Genomic DNA, 15,072 nt, shown 5'->3' with positions numbered 1-15,072 from the left:
AATAGAAGTATCATGCACCACTTAGGCCACTAGAAAAGTGATTTTCAAGGATTTAGTCTTCCATTTGGGAGCTACAAAACCTGCCATCAAGGAATGAGATTTAAATGATAAATGAGGGCTCCTGGGTGGCTCAGTCTGCCTTCAGCTCAAGTCATGATCTCAGGGTCCAGGGATTGAGACCCACATTGGGCTCCCTGCTCAGCGGGAAGTCTGCTTCTCCCTCTCCCTCTACCCCTCACCCTGCTCATGCTCACTCTAATGCTCTCTCCTCTGCTCTCTTCTCTCTTAAATAAATAAATAAAATTTTTAAAAAATAAAAATAAATGAGAAATGAATTGTCTTCTATCGCTTTGAGAAAATTAGAGCTTTTAGAGTCTTAGTTTGCCTAAACTGAGGAATGACCTGACAAATGCACATGTAGATAGTGGGAATATAACATCTAAACATGCTGATCCTTCTTCTTTCTTCCAGTTGGCTTTGTTGGTGAAATTTCATACCAGAGGCAAAATGTGATTTTTATCAAGCAGAAAAGAATTATTGTGAGAATTACCTCATTTTGGACTCAGGATGGATTTTAAACTCCAGGGAAGAACTGAAACGTGCTCTAAGGAGATAAAAATGGAGATTTACAGGTAAACAAAAATATGCATTTTCTCTCCATACTAAGTTCATCCTTCTTTAGTCTTCCCTTAAAAAAATAAAGTAATAAAATAAATAAAAATTGTTTAAAAAATCTTCAGGAAGAAAAGTCTGAAGTCCTAGAAACTACTTTTACTAGTCTTTAAAAATGTCCTTTTGAGACACCTGGGTGGCTCAGCGATTGAGCATCTGCCTTTGGCTCAGGGTGTGATCCTGGAGTCTAGGATCAAGTCCCACATCAGGCCCCTTGCTGGGAGCCTGCTTCTCCCTCTGCCTATGTCTCTGTCTCTCTCTCATGAATAAATAAATAAAATCTTTAAAAATTGTCTTTTTATTAATATCTTTCACACACATAACAAAGCAAAACAGAATAAGCAAAGTTAATACACATGTGCATATTCTCCATGCAGAGTCCATCCATCATGCTTGTCCATCTGCCTCTGCCTCTACCTTACCCCATCATGTTCTTGCTCTCTAAGATAAAGAAATAAAAATCTTTAAAAAAAAAAATCCTGATTTCTGCTAAGCGCAAAGCCCAGGAAGGAAACACTGTATGAATGATAAAGGATCTGAGTTGAACCCTGAAGGGTAAACAGAATATGCACATGTGTGGATGGGACCACAGACTTCTGAGAGCAGCACACCAAAGAGGGAGATTTAAAAAGGAACACTTTTAGGCAGGACATCTCAGGAAGATGGCATTGTTGGGGAACTGAGATATGTGAAAGAGGAAGTAAGGAAGGAAAGCTGGTCACCTCCAGCTCAGACTTTTAGACTCCATTCCATAAATGGAAATTCATTGAAGGTTTCTAAGCAAAGCAGTGACAAGACTAAGTAGAACTTTATGAAGATTAATTTCTCAGGAAGCAATGAGTGGGATTGGAGTAGGAGAGAGACTATAGGTAGAAAGACTATTCCCAAAAACAATTAGGATAGTACAGGCAAAACCATGACCTCCAGTTCCTAGAAGTAAGGACTAGGAATTAGACCACTGTTGGTTTTATGGCATGGAATTGATAACTTTAGAATGGAAGGATTTTAGGGATTGTGTAGTCAAAAGTTTATAAACCTATGGCCACATTGGGCTTATGATAAAGTATATATATATTTATATTCGCTGCCAAAACTATTTTAAACTTGAGAGATTTTTTTTTAACTTTTGGCCTTTTTTTTTTTTTTTTTTTTTTTAGATTTTATTTATTTATTCATGAGAGACACAGAGAGAGAGAGAGGCAGAGACATAGGCAGAGGGAGAAGCAGGTTCCATGCAGGGAGCCCGACTTGGAACTCGATCCCAGGTCTCCAGGATCAGGCCCTGGGCTGAAGGCGGCACTAACCCGCTGAACTAAACTTGAGAGATTTCTGATGAAAGACTCAAATCTCTGCATTCTTGATTTTTGGTATTTGCCACATTGGGTTCCAGGCCCTCAATCACCTGCCTGGCCTTATAAGCCTCTTAGTTTGAGATTTTGTTTTAGGCCAATTTTTGTCCTGCCATTCCTACCCCAATCTTGAAGATGAGGGAAATGAAATGCAAGGAAAGTGATTTTCCTAAAGTGTCACAGGCAGATGGTGGCAAAATCAATGGGGAATGACATGGTATAGTGACAATTTGACTCTGTACAGCAGCTTGAAATATATGGTCTCTTCCTCATAGCTCTAAAAGGTAGACACCATTACACCCAAAACTAATGTAACATTGTGTGTCAAGTATACATCAATTAAAAAAAATGGTGGACCTCATTATCCCCATTTCATAGAGGAGGGAAAAAGTTGGGGGAGAAACTAGGTAACTTGACCAAAGCCACACCGCTGGTCAGCAGTGAAAACAATGTTTAAACCCAGAGCCATCCTAGCCCTTTTATTACACAATAGTAATAGTAATAGTAGGGATGTTGTTTAACCTATCCAAGTTCAGCTTTTTGGTCTCTAAACTGACATGAATGTGTATCCAACAGCAGTAACGCACAGTAGGATTTACATTTCCAATGTACTGAGTGCTCACTTGTGATAGATGTTGTGTTAAGCACCACATTCCAGCATAAAATGGGTGCTGTTATCCACGTTTTAAAGATTTTTTTTAAGATTTTATTTATTTATTCATGAGAGACAGAAAGAGAGAGGCAGAGACACAGGCAGAGGGAGAAGCAGGCTCCCTGCAAGGAGCCCGATGTGGGACTCAACCCCAGGTCCCCAGGATCACACCCTGAGCCACAGGCAGCACTAAACCGCTGCACCACCAGGGCTGCCCAGATTTTTTTTTTTTTAATTAGAGACAGAGAGCAAGAGAGAGAGGCAGAGACATAGGCAGAGGGAGAAGCAGGCTCCATGCAGGAAGCCCGATGTGGGACTTGATCCCGGGTCTCCAGGATCATGCCCTGGACTGAAGGTGGCGCTAAACCGCCGAGCCACCCGGGCTGCCCGTTATCCACGTTTTGATGAGATTTAGAAAAAATGCAACACCCCTGAGTCGTGAAGAACAGTCTAGATTTGCCCTCTGCTCCAGTCTCATTTGTGTGTCGCAACCATACCCTCCACTAACCTTCTGACAGGGCACAACATACTCAGTAGGTGCTTTTCTCCTCTGCTCTCAATAATTTAGATGTGTGTTTTTTTTTTTTAATTTAGACATGTTTTTAGAATCAAAACTGTTATTTAAGCCAACAAGTACACTACAGTTCTTAAATATCTATCTAAATGCTATTTTGGGCTGAATTGTGCTCCCTTCAAAATTTATATGTCAATAACTCCCAGGACCTCAGAATGTGACTGTATTTGGTAATAGAATCTATAAGGAGGCAATTAGGTTGAAATGAGGTCTTTATGGTGGGCTCTAATGCAATATGACTGGTGTCCTTATAAGAAGAGGAAATTTGGACACAGACAAGTACTGAGGGAAAAACCATGGAGAACATGGATGGCCACCTACAAGCCAAGGAGAGACACCTCAGAAGAAATCAGCCCACTGACAGACAACCTTGATCTCTGACTTCCAGCCTCCAGAACTATGAGAAAATAAATTCCTGTTGTTTAAGTCACACGGTCTGTACTACTTTGTATGGCAGCCCTAGAAAATTAATACAGGTAGTGATTTTTTTAAGTTGAACAGTTTACAATTATAATAGCTAATATTTTAAAGTTTATTCTTAAAGAAGTTTTAGGATTTTAAACATTTTTGACAATAAGGAAAAGTAGTTAAACACTTTTGTGATTCATTTCTTAGAATAAATTAGAAAAAAAACCTCACAGCACCTGTCAAACAGAGGATATGGTCTCATCAAGCATTTTTTTAAATTAATTAATTTATTTGAGAGAGAGAGAAAGAGAGAACACAGAGGGAGAGAGAAAGGGAGAAGCAGACTTCCCACTGAGCAGACAGTCCACATGAGGCTCAATCCCAGGACCCGGAGATCATGACCTGAGCCAAAGCCAGACACTTAACCCACCGTGCCAACCAGATACCCCTAGCGTGCATTTTAATGTGTGAAAAATGTTACAATGATTGGTGGGGGGAAAAATACTGCCATTTAGGACATATTAAAAAATAAAAGCAATTTGTATCAAAGTAATGTAATCCATAAGTAAATTTTAAAAGAAGAAAGTCAAATAGATGTGGCCATTTGAGAAAGAAATGGCATATAGTATACCCATGTTTAAAATAGAAATGCTGGGCAGCCCGGGTGGCTCAGCAGTTTAGCGCCGCCTTCCGCCCAGGGTGTGATCCTGAAGACTGAGGATCCAGTTCCGTATCGGGCTCCCTGCATGGAGCCTGCTTCTCCCTCTGCCTGTGTCTCTGACTCTCTCCCTCTTTCTCTCCCATTAATAAATAAATAAAATCTTTTAAAATAAATAAAATAAAATAGAAATGCTTATCACAAATCTTAGAATTTCCCTAGGACTTGAAAGTATATAAGAAAACACAGATCTGGAAAAAAGCAATAAACCTCTAATAATCAAGTGGTAATATTATCAATGTACCCAAGTTGGGGATCCCTGGGTGGCGCAGCGGTTTGGCGCCTGCCTTTAGCCCAGGGCGCGATCCTGGAGACCCGGGATCGAATCCCATATCAGGCTCCCAGTGCATGGAGCCTGCTTCTCCCTCCGCCTGTGTCTCTGCCTCTCTCTCTCTCTGTGACTATCATAAATAAATTTTAAAAAAAATTTAAAAAAAAATGTACCCAAGTTCTCCCCACTTCAGGCTTCTCAAACTGGAGCCATGTGTCCCCAAGAGCACTGAGCTGCCTGCCAGTAATAAAGCAAAATGATAAACATGTGCATCTCCCTAGAAACTCACCTTTATTAAACTTTGAAAGTAATATGAAAAAACAGAGATACATTATGGTGTAGAAAGAAGAACTCATATATTATTTAAATAAAAGAGAACCTTTTTAATAAATGTGATGCTTGCTTAAGGTTACTTAGGGCTACTGGCATCCTAGACTCTCTGGGGTATGTGGCCACCTCCCTTCAGCCAGGCCACTTTTGTTGAAAAGTTTAAGAAGTGCCTTTATCTGATGCCAGGTTTATCTTCAGGAGGTGTGCCTTTGATTTAGAGGGCTCCAGAAAAAAAAAAAAAAAAAAAAAAAACTTCAGTCATACAGTTTGAAATTCTCTTAATTTTGTCTACACAGCTCTTGTTTCAAAAAAATGTGCCAGAGGAATTTTACTATTAAGCATTCACACTGGGATCCCTGGGTGGCGCAGCGGTTTGGCGCCTGCCTTTGGCCCAGGGCGCGATCCTGGAGACCCGGGATCGAATCCCACATCAGGCTCCCAGTGCATGGAGCCTGCTTCTCCCTCCGCCTGTGTCTCTGCCTCTCTCTCTCTCTGTGACTATCATAAATAAATTTTAAAAAAAATTTAAAAAAAAATGTACCCAAGTTCTCCCCACTTCAGGCTTCTCAAACTGGAGCCATGTGTCCCCAAGAGCACTGAGCTGCCTGCCAGTAATAAAGCAAAATGATAAACATGTGCATCTCCCTAGAAACTCACCTTTATTAAACTTTGAAAGTAATATGAAAAAACAGAGATACATTATGGTGTAGAAAGAAGAACTCATATATTATTTAAATAAAAGAGAACCTTTTTAATAAATGTGATGCTTGCTTAAGGTTACTTAGGGCTACTGGCATCCTAGACTCTCTGGGGTATGTGGCCACCTCCCTTCAGCCAGGCCACTTTTGTTGAAAAGTTTAAGAAGTGCCTTTATCTGATGCCAGGTTTATCTTCAGGAGGTGTGCCTTTGATTTAGAGGGCTCCAGAAAAAAAAAAAAAAAAAAAACTTCAGTCATACAGTTTGAAATTCTCTTAATTTTGTCTACACAGCTCTTGTTTCAAAAAAATGTGCCAGAGGAATTTTACTATTAAGCATTCACACTGGGATCCCTGGGTGGCGCAGCGGTTTGGCGCCTGCCTTTGGCCCAGGGCGCGATCCTGGAGACCCGGGATCGAATCCCACATCAGGCTCCTGGTGCATGGAGCCTGCTTCTCCCTCCGCCTGTGTCTCTGCCCCTCTCTCTCTCTCTCTGTGACTATCATAAATAAATTAAAAAAAAAAAAATTAAGCATTCACACTTTAAAATGAATTACATCATTCTTATATTTTCTCAATACCTGAAACTAACTAACTCTAAATTGGAGGTAGAGACGAAGACATCTAACAGTCAGGGTTCCCATGGAAAAAAGTTGCCAACTCTGTTGTCTGGCTTGATGGGACTATTTACCAAAATTTGGCAAAGTATGGGAAACCATGAGGGATACGCAGTACCATTGAGGAAGTAACAGTGGGATACTACACTATTCCCACACCAGGCCTGAAGGAGTAGGGGACAGAGCATGGAGGTTCCTCAAAAAATTAAAACACTAATTCAAAGAGATATGTGTACCCCTATGTTTATTCAGTATTATTTACAATAGCCAAGATATAGAAGCATCCCAAGTATCGATCAATAGATGAATGGATAAAGATGAGGTATATATGTATGTATGTGTGTATACATATATACACATATCTGTTTTCTGTGACCAAATAATATTCCAACATATATATATACACACGCATATATACACACATATATGTATATATACATATATATATGTATACACACACATAAAAAATAATGAGATTGTGCCATTTGCAACAACACAAATGTATCTAAAGGGTATAATGCTAAGTGAAAGAAGTCAGTAAGAGGGACACCTGGGGGGCTCAGTTGGTTAAGCCTCTGACTCTTGATTTTGGCTCAGGTCATGATCTCAGGGCCATGAGATCAAGCCCCACATTGGGCTCTATGCTCAGGGCAGTCTGTTTGGGTTTCTTTCTCTCCCTCTCCCTTTGCCCCTCCTCCTGCTTGCTCTCTCTCTCTCTCTCTCTCTAAATAAATAAATAAATTAGTAAGATCCTTAAAAAAGAAAGAGAGGGACACCTGGGTGGCTCAGTGGTTGAGCATCTGCCTTTGGCTCAGGGCGTGATCCCGTGTCCTGGGATCAAGTCCCTCATCAGGCTCTCCACAGGGAGCCTTCTTCTCCTCTATGTCTCTGCCTCTCTCTGTGTGTCTCTCATGAATAAATAAATAAAATCTTTAAAAAAAAAAAAAGAAGAAAGAAACAAAGAAGTCAGAGAAAGACAAAGGCACTCATATGGAATTTAAGAAACAGAACAAAGAGAAAAAAGACTCTTAAATACGGAGGACAAGCTGGAGGTTGCTAGAGGGAAGGTGGCTTGGGGGATGAGTGGAACAGATAAAAGGAATTAAGAGTATACTTATATGGGACGCCTGGGTGGCTCAGCACTTTGGAGCCTGCCTTCGGCCCAGGGCATGATCCTGGGGTCCTGGGATCGAGTCCCACATCGGGCTCCCTGCATGGAGCCTGCTTCTCCCTCTGCCTGTGTCTCTGCCTCTGTGTGTGTGTGTGTGTGTGTGTCTCATGAATAAATAAATTGAAAATCTTTAAAAAAAAAAAGTACACTTATCTAAAGAAGATGTGGTATATATATACAATGGAATATTACTCACATCAGAAGAAATGAATACCCACCATTCACTTCGATGTGAATGGAACTAGAGGGTATTATGCTGAGTGAAGTAAGTCAATCGGAGGACAATCAGCTTATGGTTTCACTCATACGTGGAATATAAGAAATAGTAAAAGGGATTATAAGGGAAAGGAGGGGAACTGAGTAGGAAAAATGAGAGAGAGAGACAAACCATGATAGGCTCCTAACTCTGGAAAACAAACAAAAGATTGTGGAAGGGAGATGGGTAGAGGGATGGGGTAAATGGGGGACAGGCAATGAGGAGAGCACTTGATGGGATGAACACTGGGTGTTATACTATATGTTGGAAAACTGAATTTAAATTAAAAAAAAAACTTTTTAAAGTTAGAGGGCAGCCCCGGTGGCTCAGCGGTTTAGCGCCGCCTTCGGTCCAGAGCGTGATCCTGGAGACCCGTGATGGAATCCCACATCGGGCTCCCTGCATGGAGCCTGCTTCTCCCTCTGCCTGTGTCTCTGCCTCTCTCTCTCATGAGTGAATAAATAAAATCTTTTAAAAAAATAAAATAAAGTTAGAAAAAAAGAGTACACTTATCTTGAGTACTGAGTAAGGTATGGAATTGTTGAATCATTACATTTTCTATATACAATACGGATACACACACACATATAATGAAACTGTTAGTTATACTTCAATTTTTAAAAAAAGATATATATATATATATATATATATATATATACACACACACACACACACACACACACACACACACACACACACCACACACAGGGGGAATAAATATAAACCGGGGGAATAAATCCAGTCTCATGTCCTCCCTCTCCTGCCAGACTCTGATCTCCTGTCTCCTGCTGGTTGAAATCCATTGGAAGTCAAGAGCCAGGGGGCTCACAGAGCAGAGGGAAAGGGAGAAGCAGACTTCCCACTGAGCAGGGAGCCAGAAGGACCCTGAGATCATGACCTGAGCCAAAAGCAGACATTTAACCATCTGAGCCACTCAGGTGCCCCAGGTTCTGTTTCAAAAACTTAAAGCTGGGATCCCTGGGTGGCGCAGCGGTTTGGCGCCTGCCTTTGGCCCAGGGCGCGATCCTGGAGACCCGGGATCGAATCCCACATCAGGCTCCTGGTGCATGGAGCCTGCTTCTTCCTCCGCCTGTGTCTCTGCCTCTCTGTCTCTCTCTGCGACTATCATAAATAAATTTAAAAAAAAAAATCAAAAACTTAAAGCTTTGGGATGCCTGGGTGGCTCAGTCAATTAAGCATCCAACTTGGTTTCGGCTCAGGTCATGATCTCAGGGATGTGAGGTTGTGCCCTGAATCAGGCTCTGTGCTCAGCAGGGAGTCTGCTTGAGATTCTCTCTCTCCCTCTTCTTCTGTTCCTCCCTCACCCCCTCTCTCTCTAAAAATAAAGAAATCTTTTTTAAAAAACTTAAAGTTTTCATATTAAACACAGATTTAGAAAATATGGATGGTAGGTTTCTGTGGAAAGTACAGAAGAATGCTACAGAGGCCAGAGGTGAATAAAATGCAAACTGACAGCATGAAGAGCAACAGTCCCCTGTGGTGAACAATCAGTCTCCTGGCTGCCGTGATTGCTCCAAGCTCAGGCAGGAGAACAGTAGGGCAACCAGAATCCTGCCCTGGGCTTGTAGAAACAGAGGCTGAGGAGAAGACCACTTTCCTTTAGCATCACCAAGATGGAATGTTGAGAGTCTGGCACTGCCTGAAGCCATGTCCCATGCCACATGGAAAATCCCAACTTGCAATGGTAGGGAATGAGGCCACGCACAGTGCAAAGTGATGGAGAGAGAGAAAAAAATCCCGACTGAGGTTAATGCAGTCTGTCCTTCCCTATTTTGTGAGGCAACAAATTGCCCCCTTTACTAGACTGCTTTGAATTGGGTTTCTACTACTTGGCACCCAAAAAAATCCTAATATATTTCCTATGTTAGGGTTGCATTGTGTGCCCCTCCCCCCCCAAAAAAGATATACTGAAATCCTAGTACCCGCTATCTCCAAATATGATCTTATTCCAAATAAGGTATTTACAGAGGGAAAGGGTCTAGGGTCTAGGGTCTTTACAGAGGTAATCAAGTTACAATGAGGTCATTAAGGTGGGCCACAGCCCGGTAAGATTGGTGTCCTTATAGGAAGTGGAAATTTGGAGACGGATACATACAGAGAAAACACCTTGTGAGAAATGGGCTGCCACAAGCCAAGAAGCACCAGAAGCAAGGAGAGAGGCCTGAAGAGATTTCCCTCACAGCTCTCAGGAGGAACCCACATGGCCGACACCTGAATTCAGACTTCTAGATAATAATATATTTGTACTGCTTAAGCCACTTAATTTAAGGTACTTTGTTCACAGCAGCCCTAGCAAAACTAATACTCTCCATAACTGGGATATGGTAAAAGCTTTGTACATAGAAGTGCACAAGATGATTTCCAAATTTTTAGCTCAGAGATGTGATCACTTCAGATATGGGTAATCAGCCCACAAGAACCAAAAGTTGAATCTCTTTCACTGCGAATGGCATCTGTAAGAGCTGTTGGTTCAGGCACTGCCTCATAGCTCTCCACAAGAGCCTACACCTATCCTGTCCGTCGGCCATGCAGCACTTACTGAAGGTTTGTTATTTATATTCATTATCTGAGAGACAGAGAGAAAGCGTGAGACAGAGAGAGCACGAGCACTGGAGAGGGGCAGAGGGAGAAGCGGCTCCCCACTGAGCAGGGAGCCTGATGTGGGGCTCCATCCCAGGACCCCTGGGATCATGACCTGACCCAAAGGCAGACGCCCAATCAATTGAACTACTCAGGCACCCCACCAAATTTGCTTTTTCTTTTTTTTTAAAAAAAAAAAGATTTTATTTATTCATGCATGAGAGACACACAGAAAGAGAGAGACAGAGACACAGGCAGAGGGAGAAGCAGGCTCCATGCAGGGAGCCTGACGTGGGACTTGATCCTGGGACTCCAGGATCACGCCCTGGGCCAAAGGCAGGCGCTAAACCACTGAGCCACCCAGGGATCCCCAAATTTGTTTTTTCAAATGAGTTTTCTTATTTTCAAGTTGCTAACCTGGGAAACTCCATACTTATTTCAATGATGCATTTATTACTCATTTGGAATTTGTATTAATCGGACAACCCAATCCACTGTTGCTAGTTTAAGTAGTAAAGATTTTATTAGAGAGTATTAGCCACCTTACAGAATCTCCAGGAGAGTCGAGGAAGCAGACCTGGGCATCATACAGCCAGAAACAATATCTGGAACAATATCTGCACGTCTGCAGGAATGTCCTGGCCAGAATTCCAGTGCTGTCACCTCAAATTACTTCACATCTCTGACTTTATGGATCAGAACTTTAAACCTCTGCCAGAGTAGCCCCAGAAGAACCAAATGCCTCCACTTCTATCCCTTGCAAGGAGATCTCCCTGCCCTGCCTGGCCACTGCCCCCAGTGGCTCTCACTTCCTTCCACAGGCCTTGTTCAATGTCCCTGTTCAGCAAAACCAACCACATGTGAGCCCCCAAATGCAAAAGTGCCCAGAAATGTATCTCATAGCTTCCTAGCCCTTTCCATGTGGGAGAGCATACAAGAAGAGTGAACCAACCCACTGTTATCTGCCACAAAATTGCCTTCAGAACTAGTTTGTCAATCATAGGAGAAAACTATATATCATATATATAATCTTATCATATATAATCTTACAGTCACACACAGCTTTGATACACACACAAACACTTTAGTGGGTTTGACTGGATACTTTATTTTCATTATTGGCTCTCAAAATATTTTTCATCTCCAAAGAATATAATCCAATGCCTGATAGGATATGTCCACCATTGTTGGTATTCGAAAGATTGTGCTATAAGAACTAAACTTCTTTCTAAAAGATTCCAAAAAGTTTGGGCAATAGTGGCAATATTGGAAGGCATGTTTAGCATCCCAAAGTTCCTACTTTGAAAGGGATGGCACTCATCAGGAGACATTCTGAAATTTTGCTTTTTAATCAACCCTAGTTAGTGATAAACATTCTTCGTGGGAGTTACTCTTTGGCTTCCTCCAAGAATACCTGATGGCAAGCAACGCCCAACACCATTCGACTTCCTGCCAGGATTCTTACAGCTGTCAACCTTTTAAAAGAAGCCTCTGAAAATAAATAAATAAATAAAAGAAGCCTCTGTTTAATTGGCTTTCCAAGCAACAGCTCTGCAAGGACTCAATACTTAGAAGCTCTCTCATAAAACAAGCATATTTCAAAAAGTCGTGTTGCTGGTTTCTCCTCTGGTTGAATCGGCCTATTTTTAAGATTCTAATGACCTAAAATCATTTTAATTTATATATTCCACTGTATATTCTTAGACAGTATTTAGTTTGTGCACTTTTGCTCTGCCAGTACAAAATTCTGGGCCAGATTCAAAACCTTACTCACCTGCATGACTCCTAATGATATCCCAGAGGATGTCTACAACCTGTGTTCACATGTTCATAGATTTTTATAAAATTTGCAAAGGTCGGATTTTTTTCACTCTAATCCATAAAAACCCTGGTCTCTTTCCAATCTTCATGTGTTGGCATTGGCATTTGTGGGATCCAACTAAGGGGACATAGGACTGGGGAATAATTTATTTTGCAGTTTTCTGATTCACAGTTGCATCCATGCACACTTACATTGAGTCTAGTGATCCCAGAAGAAGAATGGCATCCAGAAATACACATAAAGCACATTGTACCCACTCACTCAAAATTAAGACCCAAAGGTTATACTGGCAGAGGTCAAACTGTGATAAGCTCACCAGCTTATAGGGAGTGGGCAAGAAATAAGGTGTGAAATATGCTATATTTGTTGGGGTTCTCCAGAAAAAAAATACAAGAGATTAGCTAGATAGTATGGAAATACACAGAGAAAGAGAGATTTATCATAGGAATTGGCCCATGCAACTATGTGGAACTGAGTTCCACAGTCATCAAGCTAGAGACCCAAGAGAGCCAATGTGGATAAGTTCCAGTCTGAAAGCCAGCAGGCTCGATGCCCAAGAAGAAACCATTTTTTCAACTCTCAGTCCAAAGGCCAAAAATAAATAAAAAATTAAAAATACCCATGTCTCCACTCAAACAATCCAATGGAAAGACTGTCCTCAGGTCTTCAATGGATTGGATACGGCCCACTCGCATTGAAGAAAGCAACCTGCATTACTCAGTCTACTGAGACAAATCTTAATCTCACCCAGAAACACCCTCACAAACACACTCAGAATAATGTTTGGCCAAATGTCTAGGTGCCCAACAGCCCCGTCAAGTTGCCACATAAAATTAAACATCACATTTACCACGCCAGAAAATCCTGCCAAATCCTATAGCTCACATATGATGGACTCTTAGTAGAGATTTTCCCAAATTTGACAACAATCCTAAAACTTATATAACATTACTCATAATGAATTTCAAAACTGAAACAAACTTTTCTCAGAATATAAAGAAGCAAAAAAGCTATCTTAGCTTTTTTATCTGTAAGCAAAAAAGCTATCAAAGATGTATGTCTGGTAGTTAATAAAAATATTATATTATTTTTTATGTCTGTGATATTTGTCAGCTTTTTAAAAACCCTATAATTTGGGACACCTAGGTGGCTCAGCAGTTAAGCATCTACCTTCAGCTCATGGCGTGATCCTGGAGTCCTGGGGTCGAGTCCCACATTGGACTTCCTGCATGGAGCCTGCTTCTACCTCTGCCTGTGTCTCTGCCTCTCTGTCTGTCTCTCTCATGAATAAATAGTTAAAATCTTTTTTAAAATAAATTTTTAAAAATTAAGTAGCATTGCTTAAATGAAGGGTCAGTACTATCCACAGATAAATAAAATGTCCAGATCCAGGAAGCCTGAGGAGTGACAAAAATGCTTTCTGCTCACAATATCCTTGTAATCAACCTGCTTAAGTTCCCAAAGTTCCTACTTATATTGTCACCAATATCCCTGGGAGATAAGATTATATATATATATATATATTTTTTTTTTTTTTAAGATTTTAGTGATTTATTCATGACAGACACAGAGAGAAAAGGACAGAAACGCAGGCAGAAGGAAAAGATGCTCCTTATTAGGAGCCCAATGTGGGACTTGATCCCAGGACCCGGGATCAGGACCTGAACCAAAGGCAGATGCTCAACCTCTGAGCCACCCAGGTGCCCCGAGATAAGACTATATAGTCAGAGCTACCACATCTCAACTTTATTCAATTTTTAGTGACTGCCTTGATCTCTGGGTTAGAACAATTCTAAGGGCAAGTGTAGACTTAGAAGGGAAATCGTGCCCATTTTGATGGACAACAGCCACTGTGACATCTTAATATAAGCCATGACACATACTTCTTACACCTGAGCAGAGAAGAAGCTGAGGAGGAAAAGTAGAAGGGGGATGGCCGTGAATTAATTTCTCAGATTAATATCAAAAACTACCCAAATCAGGAAGTGCCTGGCTGGTTCAGACGGTGGAGCACACAGCTCTTGATCTCAGGATCATGAGTTCAAGCCCCAGCATGGAGCCTACTTAAAAACAAAACAAAACAAAAAAACAACCAACAAACAAAACTTCCCAAGTCAGGACAGACTCAGCTAAGCAGAGCAGTGAGTAGGAAACAATGTCTGCTAGAACCAGGATGGTTTCTCTTAATTAGCAGCCGAATGAAGCTGGTTGATAAGGAAGTCATCCAGACCCAGGAGAGCCAAAGTGAAATCAGTATACATAACCTGACACTACTTGAATCTAAGTTAGCAAATAAGAGTTAAACTAGTTGAGAGGGCAGCCCTGGTGACTCAGCGGTTTAGCACCACCTTCAGCCCAGGGCCTGATCCTGGAGATCCGGGATCGAGTCCCATGTCGGGGTCCCTACATAGAGCCTGCTTCTCCCTCTGCCTGTGTCTCTGCCTCTGTCTCTCTCTCTCAGGAATAAACAAATAAAATATAAAAAATAAAATAAAATAATAAAATAAAATAAAATAGTTGGGAGAAGCAAGATAGGAGAAAGAGGCCAGGGACTAGGTGGATGCAGGAAGGACTGGCCACTAAACACCGAAGGTATAGAGACCACAGCTGCCCTTGAGGAACTGGCATACACGGAGGCTACCTGCTAACATGATGAGGAATTGTCTTGGCCCTTGGAAAGAGTAAGGCCCTGAAGAAATGAGGGTCAATGAGAGGAAAGACTCCAATTTGAGAAAGGAAAGGCTAAGTGCACGGAATAGACCCAGAAGAGATCTGAAAGGGGTTCCACAGTCTACAGTGTAGACAACCAAGAGACAGCACGAGGTCCTGGGTGAGACGAAGGCAAGCTCTACCTAAACCAGGGAGGCACACAGGCTGAGAGACAAATGCATGCAGGCAGATTTGACTGTCACAGAGAGTCTCTGAATCTATGGC

At 41.6% G+C, this 15,072-nt stretch overlaps 1 long non-coding RNA gene across 1 annotated transcript; it reads left to right on the top strand.

The window, feature by feature from the left end:
• Positions 1 to 474: 474 nt before the first annotated feature.
• Positions 475 to 11,830, top strand: LOC121499083. Its single transcript, XR_005990000.1, has 2 exons — positions 475 to 632; positions 11,678 to 11,830. It is a non-coding gene; the product is annotated as an uncharacterized LOC121499083 (long non-coding RNA).
• The last annotated feature ends 3,242 nt before the right edge of the window (positions 11,831 to 15,072 follow it).

This window comes from Vulpes lagopus, chromosome 9 (genome assembly GCF_018345385.1).
Source record: "Vulpes lagopus strain Blue_001 chromosome 9, ASM1834538v1, whole genome shotgun sequence".
NCBI classification, from domain to species: Eukaryota; Metazoa; Chordata; class Mammalia; order Carnivora; family Canidae; genus Vulpes; species Vulpes lagopus.
Note: the sequence above shows the minus strand (reverse complement) of the source record. Positions and strands in the feature narration are given on the sequence as shown.